The 12,285-nt window shown below is 46.2% G+C and overlaps 1 protein-coding gene across 1 annotated transcript in view; it reads left to right on the forward strand.

Annotated features, from left to right (window-relative positions):
* Positions 1-12,285, forward strand: part of LOC138521059 (uncharacterized) — a 512,462-nt gene that overhangs the window by 121,045 nt on the left and 379,132 nt on the right. The gene's annotated exons all lie outside the window — the stretch shown is intronic.

Consider the following 12,285-nt stretch of genomic DNA (forward strand, 5'->3'; position numbering starts at 1 on the left):
CCCTCACCAACATCTAAGCCCCTCATTACCACTTGGACTTGTTTGTGGGCTCAGGTGTGTCTCCATTCACCTAGTTTAGGAAAACTGACTTTCTGAAAGCTCCAACTGTCTCTGTCTGCTCAATGGTCAGGGATGACCTGATTCCCAAGAGAGTCGCCAGAGGGTCTTCTCACCTTTGATCTCCCTTGGTATCCTCTTTATTTGCTCTACCACCGCCTCAATTATTTGCCTTGTGCTCATTCCCCCTCTCCTCCTCACTTCTCGTCTCTCAGGCTAGCAGTGTGCCTGTTCCCTTTTCTTGTCTGCTGGGCCTACAGACTTCGGGGGGCGGGCGGTGGATTCTCAAAACCTAGAGCAGAACAAAAAGAACAGAGGATCTTCTTTTTTTATTTGCTTTAATATTAGAAATGCACGTCACCTTATTCACAAAGATGACTGCACCTAAAATTGCGGCTGGTCAGCAGTGCAAACAAAGCACTGGCCATCTCCCGTGCATACATTAGTGTCACACGCCTGTGCCCGACAGAAATGTGTCACTAGCTCCCAGCACTGAGCACCTTTTACATTGTGGAAAGCACTGAAAATAAAAAAAGGCATTTCTATCCCTTTTGAGGGATAGAAGTACAAATAGAGCAGCATTGGTTAATACCACTGCTGTGTCACTTGAAAGCAAATACATAACAGGGTCAGAGGTGACCCTGTCATGCATTTCACCTCCCACCAAAACAGACAGAGGAGTATGTTTTTCATTTCTGCACATTTTAAAGCGCATTTCGTTTTTTAAATTCGGTATGCAAAGCAGTGCCCACTGTAAGGAAGACATGGTATGAAAGCAAGACAGGCTCAAGTGATCACAGTTCAAGGGTGCTTTATTAAACTGTAACAATGAGTGAGACAAACCCCTAATCTAACCCTAAAACTAAGATGGGAGCAAGCTACGACCATCAAATAATAATAGTGTAGTCCTAGTGGAGTCTAGTCAAAGAAAAAGGGCCTATACTAAGAAAATCAAAACAAAAAGGTGATGGCTGGAAGGTTTTGAATTAATCATAACCACAGGGCATAGCTCTGGGCAACCCTCCAGACCATCGTTTTTCAGCCTGCCAAGCCATTACAGAAGGGGGAAAACCATATGCAAATCAGGATTGGTCCTACCCTAAAAGGGGCAGTCCAGCCCGAGCTGCTAGGTCACATCCCTTCTGCACGAGACCACAAGCATCCCCAGACATGTTTCAGCCTTGTTGGGCATCATCAGTTAGGAGTAGCTTGGGTCTCTAGGCCGGGCAGACTGGAGACCCACGTCTGGGCATACCCGTCCCACTCGGGGTGACTTTAGCAGAACAAAAAGGTGATGGCTGGAAGGGTTTGAATTAATCATAACCACGGGCATAAGATGGCACACCCGCATGAGTTGACACCGTCCGCGTTAAGGGTATTCCAGTGGGCCGCAAGGGGACCTGTTCAAAATCACAGAAAGTTTGCCATGGAGTTACATTACAAAGGGCGACTCGCCCTGGCAGAGTTACATGTCCTTTAGGGACAACTACCAGGAAGTACTCTCCTGGGGCGACCCACGGCCGTGGAGATGGGAATTACTGCAGTAACATATTCCATGAGACAGGAAGTGGCAGTCATGGAGCGATTTCCAGAATTGTTCAGAGGAATATGGTGCCAGTAACTCTTCATATCAACGGGTCGGTCATCCAGTGGCCCAGCATTCCATAAGAATTCCGATACACCTACAACCACAGGTGGAGAAGGAGATCAGATGTCTGTTAAATGAGGATATAATAGAACCAGCGAGTGGTCCCACTCCATGGATTTCGCGTCTGGTGGTGGTTCCCAAAGAAGGATTCTTTGACAAAATTTGACTATGTTTAGATGTGAGACAAGCAAACAAAGCCATTGGTCGTGAATGACATCCCAGCATGCGCCTGGATGACATTATTAGCCTGTTCAACAGAGCCACGATTTTCACCAAATTGGACCTATACAAAGGATACCATCAGATCCAACTTGATGAACACTCACGGTACATAACGACATTTGCCACTCATGAAGGGTCGTTTCGCTATAAAAGGCTTCATTTTGGTATTCCTTCAGCAGCAGAAATCTTTCAGGAGGGCATCAGGAGAGTGATTCGCCATTTAAAAAACAGGTTTAATTATAGTGATGATATCTTGATCTTCAGGAAGGACATAGAGCAACATGACCGAGCTCTTCATGAAGTGTGTGTAGCACTATCTCATGCAGGACTCACCCTAACCCAGAAAAGTGCGCATTTCACAAAAGGAACCTCAAATTCTTTGGAAATGTTTTCTCGCCAAAAGGGATGAGCCCTGACCCGGGAAAAGTAGAGGCCATCACTCACATCTCGCCCCCACAGGACGTAAGCAAGGTGCAGTCATTCTTGGGCATGACCAGATATTGCAGCTGATACCTGTAGGACTTTGCCACTATCAGTGCCCCTTGAGGGAGATCCCCAAACAAGGCAGCAAATTCCAGTGGCACCGTCACTGTGCAGAGGCATTCACACACATCAAGCACAGCGCTGTGTCCGCAGAATGCATGGCCTGCTTCTATATGACCAACTACACCGAGGTGGCGGCGGATGTTAGCCCAGTGGGTCTGGGCGCCATTCTGGCTCACCACATGCCAGGGAGAGAAAGTCCAAGAGTGGTCATTGTATATGTCTCCAAGGGTCTTTCGGAAGTGGAGCAACGATATTCACAGCTAGAAAAGGAAGGACTTGCGGTGGTCTGGGCATGTGAACTCTTTCAGATGTTCCTGTTAGGAAAAAGGTTTGCGATTGTCACAGATCATCAAGCGCTAACCACTATATACGGAAATCCCAGATGCAAGATACCGCCTAGAATTGGGCGGTGGGCATTACGACTGCAGAACTTAATTTCTCAGTAATCCACAAACCAGGGAAAGAATACAACCCAGCCTACTTCATGTCATGTCACCCCCTCCTGAAACATAAGAGTGAGTCATTGATAGCAGAAGAGTACATCAACTTTCTCACTCAGCAAGGGCCAACGAAGAATCTCACGACAAGAATTGTACAGGAGCACACCCTCAGGGATAGAACACTACAGAAAATACGAGGGCTCATAAATTCCCAGAGTTGGACGCAGAGAATAGAGGGGTGAGCAAGCAGAAAATGCAGGCATTTAGAAACATGAAGAAGGAGCTGTCAATGACTGCTGAGGACATCATAATGTGTGGAAGTTGCATGGTCATACTGACAGATCTACGACAGCAAGTGGTGCATCTAGCACACAAAGTTCATCGAGGCATGGTTGCCACCAAGCGACAGATAAGGGACACCATGTGGTTTCCAGTTATTGATGCAATGGTAGAGGACACAGTACAGAGGTGTCACGTGTGCCAGTGCATCGACAAACCCAACCACCCAGAACCACTCCGGATGTCAGAAATGCCGGACACCCTGTGGACTCATGTGGCAATGGATTTCTTTGGACCATTTGGATGTGGCAAATATTGGATGGTTGTGATGGATGAATTCTCTCGGTTCCCTCTCGTGCTGATGATCACGTACACAGTGGCCAGTGCCATCATCCCTCAGCCAGACAATGTATTTTCCGCATGGGGCATTCCCGAAGTGCTCAAGTAAAATTATGGACCGCCATTCTGCAGTTGGGAATTTGCAAGAAGCATAAACTACATGGGCATTTCCCACAGGAAAATAACACGACTTTGGCACCGGGTCAATGGGATGCTGGACAAGTTTAAGGGAAGTCTTAAGAAAATACAAACAAAGAAGTGATGGGGGTAAGGTTTGGAATTAATCTGAACCACTGGCATTGCTCTGAGCAACCTTCCACACCACTGTTTTTTAGCCCGTCTGTGACATTGCAAAAGGGGTCCACCCATATGCAAATCAGATACGTACTGCCACCAATGGGAGCAGCCCTGCTGGAACTGCTAGGCCAGGTACCCGCTGCACGGAAACACAAGCAACCCCAGACATGTTTTGGCCTTGTTGGGCCTCCTCATTGAGGTGCAGCTTGGTTCCCTGTGGCACAGCGAGCAAGGGACCTACGTTTGGGCATACCCTCTCTCACTTAGGGAGACACACTGAAACCAAAAAAGTGATGGCTGGAAAGTTTTGAACTAATCTGAACCACTGGCATTGCTCTGGGAAACCTTCCATACCACTGTTTTTTAGCCCGTCTGCGCCATTGCAAAAGGGGTCCAGCCATATGCAAATCAGTCAGGTACTGACACCAAAGGGAGCAGCCCTGCTCGAACTGCTGGGCAAGGCCACCGCTGCACGGAGACACAAGCAGACATGTTTCGGCCTTATTTGGCCTCCTCAGTGAGATGCAGCTTGGTTCCCTATGGCGCAGCGAGCAAGGGACCCATGTCTGGGCATACCCTCTCTCACTTAGGGAGACCAACTGAAACCAAAAAAGTGATGAGTGGAAGGTTTTGAATTAATCTGAACCACGGGCATTGCTCTGGGCAATCTTCCACACCACTGTTTTTCTGGCCTGTCTGCGCCAATGCAAAAGGGGTGCAGCCATATGCAAATCAGTCAGGTACTGCCACCAATGGAAGCAGCCCTGCACAAACTGCTAGTCCAGATCCTCGCTGCATGGAAACAGGAGCAACCCCAACATGTTTCGGCCTTGTTGGGCCTCCTCAGTGAGGTGCAGCTTGGTTCCCTATGGCCCAGCGAGCAAGGGACCCATGTCTGTGCATACCCTCTCTCACTTAGGAAGGCAAACTGAAACCACCTCTTTTGTTTTGCTTTAGTCCCCCCGAGTGGGATGGGTTTGCCCAGAAGTGGGTCCACTTCCTCCTGGGCACAGAGACCCAAGCGACTTCTCACTGATGAGGCCCATGAGGCTGAAACATGTTTGGGAATTCTTGTGGTCTTGTGCAGTAGGCATGTGACCCTACAGTTTGGGCTGGACTTTCCCTTTGGGGATGGGACCATGCCTGATTTGCATATTGTCTTCCCCTATCTGTAATGGCTTGGCAGGCGAAGAAGAATGTTCTGGAGTGTTACCCAGAGCAATTACAGAGGTTAAGATTTATTCTAAACCTTCCAGCCATTTTGTTTTGCTTGCTTGTTTTGCTTAAGAAAGTACTTTAGCAAAATGAACTGAGCAAGGTGTCACTGAAACAAGCATTATGCAGCATTCTCAGAGACTATAGAAATTCACCACATGGAACGACAGGAAAATGACCTTCCGAGCTCGTGTTCCAGCGAAAGGTGAAAAGCAGGCTTTGCAACAGGGAGGAGGCTTGGGAAAATGACCTGCCAGCCATGCAGAGAGAAGACGCTGTCAAACAACAAGAAATTAAGGCATACACAGATGAGAGGGGAGGGGCAAGAACATTCAGGCTACAGGCAGGAGATAAAGTGTGAATCCAATTTTGATCCTGCACAACTGGTGATATCTCTGATCAAAGGGTCAATGGTCACCGCTCGATCTCCAGGACGGGTGATTACATAAAACATATCACAGTTGAAGCTGTATCGTGAAGGTGAGGAATAACATAATGGAGAAAAGAGCGAGTTTGAAGAAGAGGAGGAGGATTCGAGAGGGGAGAATTCAAGGGTCATATACACTGGTCCAGAGCTAGAGACGTCCACCAGACCTCATCAGTGTATCAGGAGGCCAGTGCGGCTGATAGAATTAATATAACACGAACTGTGAGTAGATTGCAGTTGTTGCCCACGAGGGGAAGATGCTGTGTCCAGAGAGGACACAGTTAATTGGATAGGACGGAGCCACGTCACACGGCGAGGACCAATGAGGAGCGCGAGCGAGCGCATGCGCCGGTATTTTGCCGCGATATGCGGCAGAGTGAAGGGGCAAGAGAAATAAAGCAGACTTTGCCTCCTGGAGTGAACACAGCATGTGTGTGTTGTGATACTGGGGAAAACAAGAAAAGAACATACATGTAATACAATGTCAGACCGTAGTCCATCATTGCCTTACATAATCAGAACAAAAGTAGATCCAGAACACAAATTAATTTCCAGACAAACTTCAACCCTTAGAGACCGTCCATACCAATGGTAGTTAATTACTTTACAAATACTGCATAACAAAATATTATCTAATGGTTTTCATGAGTTCATGAGGGGAAACATTTGTAAATAAATGGTCGGCCAATATTAATGTAAAATATGAAGGGCGTGTGTCACTATAGACTGAATTTCAGTCTGCGTTTCATTTTGTTTCTCAATTGCAGTTTTCAAACCTAAATTAAAATAATGATGTCAACACCAAAGTCTAATCCCCAGAACTCTGTTCATAAGGAAGCCATTGCATCATGTTCCAGAACATTCTGGTTATTTATGATATAGTTCAATCATCAGGTCAAAAATTAAGACGCTGTCACGGGAAATTGCACCCTTGCCTCTATTACTCGCACACCTCTATTTCCCTGTACGCTGTACACTACAGTGTTCCTTCCTGCCAGCCCACTATCCTACCACCCCGGATAATGCACCTGCTTCTCTTACCTCCACCTTCTTGCTCCCCCGCCCACATGGTTCCCCCCTTCTGCCAGAGATCTCCACTGCCTTCCTCCCATACACTTTACCTTAATATGCCGCTCTGTTGGATCGCTGATTATCACTCGCCCGTTCGTTCTTTGTCTTGGCTTGCTTCAGTCTCTGCCTCTTTATCTGCCCATTGCTGGTGTTTCTCCTTCACATTCTGTTCTTTATGCCACTCTCAACCCTGCCTGACCTCATCAGCCACAAATTCATGGTCCTGCCTAATATGTTACATTGCTTTTTTCGTTCCCCCCCAGTATGTATGGCGAATGCCATGACTTGTGTTTCAGTTTCACTATAGTAGCTACTGTTCACGTCGATATGATGTCATCCTGACCTCATTATTTAACATGAGAAGGTGCCATGTAGATCTAAAGAAGATTGGCAGCACAGATGTGTGGTGAGGGCAGACCTCCAGCACTGCCCCTTTAAGAACTGGGACACAAGAGGGGAATTAACTCGTGGGAGTAGGGACAAGAAAAGGAAATGGTTGAGGAGGAGCTAAGAGGTGCACTACAATATGAAATTATATGATAAGTCAATTATGACGCGCCTGTACACAAGTCTTTCAAGGCATGACAAGACAGGGGGGTAAGACAGAGGGAGGACAAGGCAAACGATCTTACTAAGTCTTGTGTCATTCAGATCATGCAAGTGCAAACAACGCAAACAACGTGGGAACAGGAGGAGGGCCTCCCTTGGCCCTCTTCCTGTTCCCACCTGTAAGGCTAAAAACCTCTGGGTCATCTTCGACTCTACACTCTCCTTCTCTCCTCACATCTCTGACATGTCTAAGAAGTCACACTACCAGCTGCACCTCCTCTGAGGTATTCTTCCTTTCATCTCCTTCCCCCAGAAGCACACGGTCTCCAGAGCTCTGGTTCTCTCTAGGCTGGACTATTGCAATAGCCTCTTTCTAAATCTGCCTGCCTCTACACTCCGCCCTCTGCAACTTATCCAGAACAGGACTGCGAGACTTATCCTTGGCCTCCAGGACTGAAATCCCTGCACTGGCTCCCAGTGGCTGCAAGGATTACGTTCAAAACCCTTTGCATCATCCACAAGGCCTTCTGGGGCATGGGTCCTCAATACCTTCAACTCTCTCTCCCCAAATACCTTCCTTCTCAAGCTCTTCGCTCATCTACCTCAAACTCCCTCAGGATCAGTCGCTTCTCCAAGCAACGAGTTGGTGGTAGATCTCTTTCTTCAGCTGGGGCCTCCCTTTGGAACAGCCTCCCTGAAACTTGAGGAGAATCATCTTCGGTTCCGGATGCACCTCAAAACCTTTCTCTTTGCTTCTGCTTTTTCTCCCCCTCTCCCTTGCTGACTTCCTGGCTGACACTGAATTTGCACTGGTTACCTGGTCACCTTCTGATCTCGCACACAGGTCCCCTCCCCTGACAGTCAAACCCCTGCACTGCCCTCCTGGCAACCCGCGCCCTTGGGGACTGTTTCTGTATCCCTACAGTCCCACTACCAGCACTTGACACCTGGTGTCAGCACTTATCCTTGCACTTGCCCACTGCTAGCCATACTTTTACTTACTGTTTAATTTTGGTTTTTTTCTTACCCCATGTACTGCACTGTCCTCTCCCCTTTCTCCCTCGCACTTCTCCTCCTTCCCCTTCCCGTGCACTTGTGCGATCTAAATGACACCTGGCCTAGCAGGATCGTTGTCTGTCCTCCCTCTATTCCCCCTTCCTTGCCTCGTCACGCCTTTAAACACTTGTGTATAGGCACGTTGTAAATGCCATATCATATCAAGGGGGAGGGAGAAGGGGAAGTGCTAGGGAGAGGGAAGTGCCATCAGGTCAGCATTGCTCTGAGGATGAGCAGCCAGGGAAGCGCAGCTCTGGGTAAGTGCAAGGAGGTAAGGGACAGTATGGTTACAGTTACTACTGTAAGGAAGGTGAAGGAAGGAGGATTAAAGATATGCTGGTCCCTCCCTAGACATCCTTACTGCAGCTATATACACTTCCAACAACTGGCAATGAGTGAGACCGATGCGTCCCATGCCGCAATCCCAGCTGTGAGCTGCTGCTGCTGCTGCTGTGATTCTGCTGCACATCCATCCATGACGTCCTCACGTCGGTTCGGCGTACCACTCCAGAACCACTCTCCATGCCCTTCCTGCCCAGACAGGTTGGCACTCCACTCCAGAGCTGTTCTCTGCATCGTCCCCGTCCAACATTTCCAGTCCTTATGGAACGCTCAGGGCTTCTAGCAGCTCCATCCATGGTGGCTGCCGCCCATGGATTATAAGTGAGGAGGTCGGTCTCCAAAGTGTGTGCATGGCGACACTAGACTCTATAATTGATTTCAACCTGGCACTCCACCTAAGTCAATGCCTAGCGTGTGATGCACAGCTGGAACCCTTAATTATATATTTGTGTCTATAAGTTCTTTTATTTCTGAATGATATACCCTTATATCACTCCCCTCTCTTTGAATCCCCCTGGTCTCACTGAACCAAGAAGCAGGTTGTTTTGCAAAGTTAAAAGATTTGAACAATATATATATATCACACTATTTAATATTTATACAATAATCACCAATGGGTGGTGTGACAATCAACAATATCTTTAATCAGAAGGAGTATGGATAAGAAAGATCATGCAGCACAGAATAAAACTTTGTGTGGGTTCAGTCAAATGCAATGTCACTCTTTCCCCCGGCACACTACTCAATTCCCACCAATATGCAATATAGAGATGGAAGGAGAGAACACAGGTTTCAGGAATAAACACTCAACAAATACAGTTTCAATCCCAATTCCCCCCAGCAAGCATAGAGAGAAACAGGAATGATTTCAAACAGGTCAAATGCTTTTGAATGTGGTTTTGAATAAATGGGAAAAAGACTGAAAAATGGATTTAATTCTCGAAATTGGATTCAAAACTAGTGGGAGCCGATTTGTATAGTTTCAGGTAAACACTAGCACTGATGATTGAATAACTAGCAGATTGAAAACTGAATTCTGAGGTCAATTGCAAGGAATAGCTGTTTTACACATGATGAAATTGAGCCAAACGCAAATTTGCGGCAAACTGTTCAGCGCGCGACAAACGCGATTGTGGCAAAACTATAAGTTGGAATGCGGTTTTAGATTCGTTTGAAAGCTGAGGATGTTCGCTTCAATTTGACACTTATATTTCGTTTCTAGCATGCACGGTTCAGAAGTTATGAAGGTTTTAGTAGAGGTCGTTTTTTTCAGAAAGAGTCAAGATTTACAAGTGAAAGATGCGCTTTTGAACTACAAACAGGAATTTCTTTACACTAGGGAGGCTATGAAGATACAAGATACCCAATCGGACAGCCACCAGATCAGCGGCGCATCTGTTCTGACTTTGGCCCGCCGAGACACTTGTCTTTCCTCAGCAAATATATTAGCGCAAAGATGATATTATCACTACAATTATCAAAGGACTATATGGATGAGGAAAAGATTCAGGAAAACAAAAGAGATTCTACAATACAGTTCTGGATATGATAGAATGGGTTGGATAGGATTACTTAAGGATAAGAGACTGGCTATGGACAATTCTATGCTACAGACACCCACAACTATAGTTTGGAATAGGCCCATCAAAGATCTGGTCAAAGATTTTGGACTGGAATTCTGCTAGCCCACCGGACAGGATTCAGGCGCTTGGTTCGCACTCAGCACGGTACTGGGGACACTGCACAGCCTCTGGTCTGGATCTGATGGGTTGGTTCTGGGTTGCAGCTATCAGGTTACAGCTCTGCTCTACTGGTTTGGATCTTTGGGTTCTAGCAAGAGTTCTTGGCAAGAAAGCAGAATCAGCACAGCCCGGCTGTTCTATTGGTTTTGTTGTGTTCCCCTTCGAAGTCTGGGGTTGAAATCAGGTTTCAAGATTTTAAAGGCCAAGCTGAGAAGGGTTCAGCTTTGGAATTGGGCCTTCTGCTTTCAGAATTCTGGAGTCTTGGATCTGGGTTCGCCTGCAGAGCGCTTCACCAATAAATCAGTTGATGGATGAATCTGTGTGTCTCTAGGTCCTAAACTGTCCCTATTTATGTATTTCCCTAAGGGGTGGGTAGGCTAAATTCTACTAGGCACATCCTCTAGGAATCCTATTGGTTAGGGTCTGTTCTCTCTCCTGATTTGAGAAGGAACACATGGTTTCATGATGATGTGGCATTGTACAATCCAGGGAGTACCTCCCCTTTTTTTCAGTACAGTAAATCTATTTTTCACATAAATCATATTAACAATATCACCAACTTGCTAATAATACATATTCACATTACAGATTTAGTAGAGCACGTATCCGTCCGAGTCCCAACTCAGTGATAGATTTGGTTAAAAATTGACAGTTTTTCGTGCTTTTAGTTGAGTACCCAGTGTCAGATGTGTCCACATTTTTCTCCATACATGCGCATGACATCTAGGCTTAATCCTGTGAAGTTTCATATTTCTAGCATTATCACAATTGCTACAACATCAACATTTCGGTAGTCCTGTCTCTGAACATCGCACAGTTCAGAGTAGTTTCAAACTGTAAGCAGCATTTTCATATTAACAACCTATAAATTACAGATTTTTACAAGTTTTGCACAGTTCTCTATAAGTCTTTTTTCAAAAAAGATATTTTCTACAGTTTTAGATACACAAATCTGTCTGGTCCAACCTCCATGGTCTGCTGGGCCCAGAGCAGTCCAGTTGGTTTCTGTTGACACCTCAATTCGCATTCCCTTTCAGTCCAGGAAGCCTATTGTCTCTCCCAGAGAAGCAGAGCAAAATCCCCCCCTTCTTTCATTAGCATCTAAATGATAGTTCCTGGGCAGAGAGCAAAAGGAAGGCACCCTTGTTTGGGGCAAACTGTAGAATGTGCCTTTGAAGTCCTGTGTGGCCTCAGTTCACTTAAAAACATTTTGTTTAAAATTGTCTTTTGCTAAACCAAATCTTACATGTTCAACCATTATACACACAGATCTCTAAATACAGTCTTTTTAGAACATAGAGATTGAATTGTAGTAACCTATATTGCTTTTGATGGCAAGTCTCTTCTTTTCCACAATTTGATCTTAATGTACAAGTTTAAACTACAGGGTAAGTAAATGACAGCTTTGACACAGGCGAGCAGCAGTACTGCGCCCATAACTGACAGGTTTTTCCAGGCAAGCACCCTTTTGAATGGGGATATTTTTGTGATGAAAGGTGCTTCTCCTGAGATTGTGCTTATGGGGATTCCTTAAATAAGGTGATGATGAACACTCCACAAGGATGTTGGATCTTCTCTGCTGTTTGAGGAACATGATTTTGCAATTTCAACACCCAAGGTAAAACGGATTTTAAAGCACTTCTGGATTTTCCTGGCAATGCAGCAATGCCTTTTCAAGCAGTTCTATTTCACTCTGTGGGCAGCCCAATGACAAGGTTTTGGCAGTGTGGTCTCCTGTTTTACCACTGACATAGGCAAAATGGATTGGCAGCCTATTTTTCCGGTTTCCCTTGTGCACTTCTCAGAGATTTTTAGCACACATCGGGCTTTTTGGCAGCCATTCTGTTGTTTCTGATGAAAGCAGCACACACAGTGATGTTGCAGGGCAGGGCCTAGTGGGTCAGAACATCCCACAACTCTGCAGCCCCTTTCCATGCCAGTACTCCTCTGGTGCGCTGCTGTCAATTCCCACCTCCATCCTCCCCAAGACACTTCATCCTCCTGCAAGTTGCTGTGAAATCCCATAGCACAGTTGTTTATCATCTCCAGGATATC

The sequence above is a fragment of the Ambystoma mexicanum genome, chromosome 1q (genome assembly GCF_040938575.1).
Source record: "Ambystoma mexicanum isolate Mex_15411 chromosome 1q, UKY_AmexF1_1, whole genome shotgun sequence".
NCBI classification, from domain to species: Eukaryota; Metazoa; Chordata; class Amphibia; order Caudata; family Ambystomatidae; genus Ambystoma; species Ambystoma mexicanum.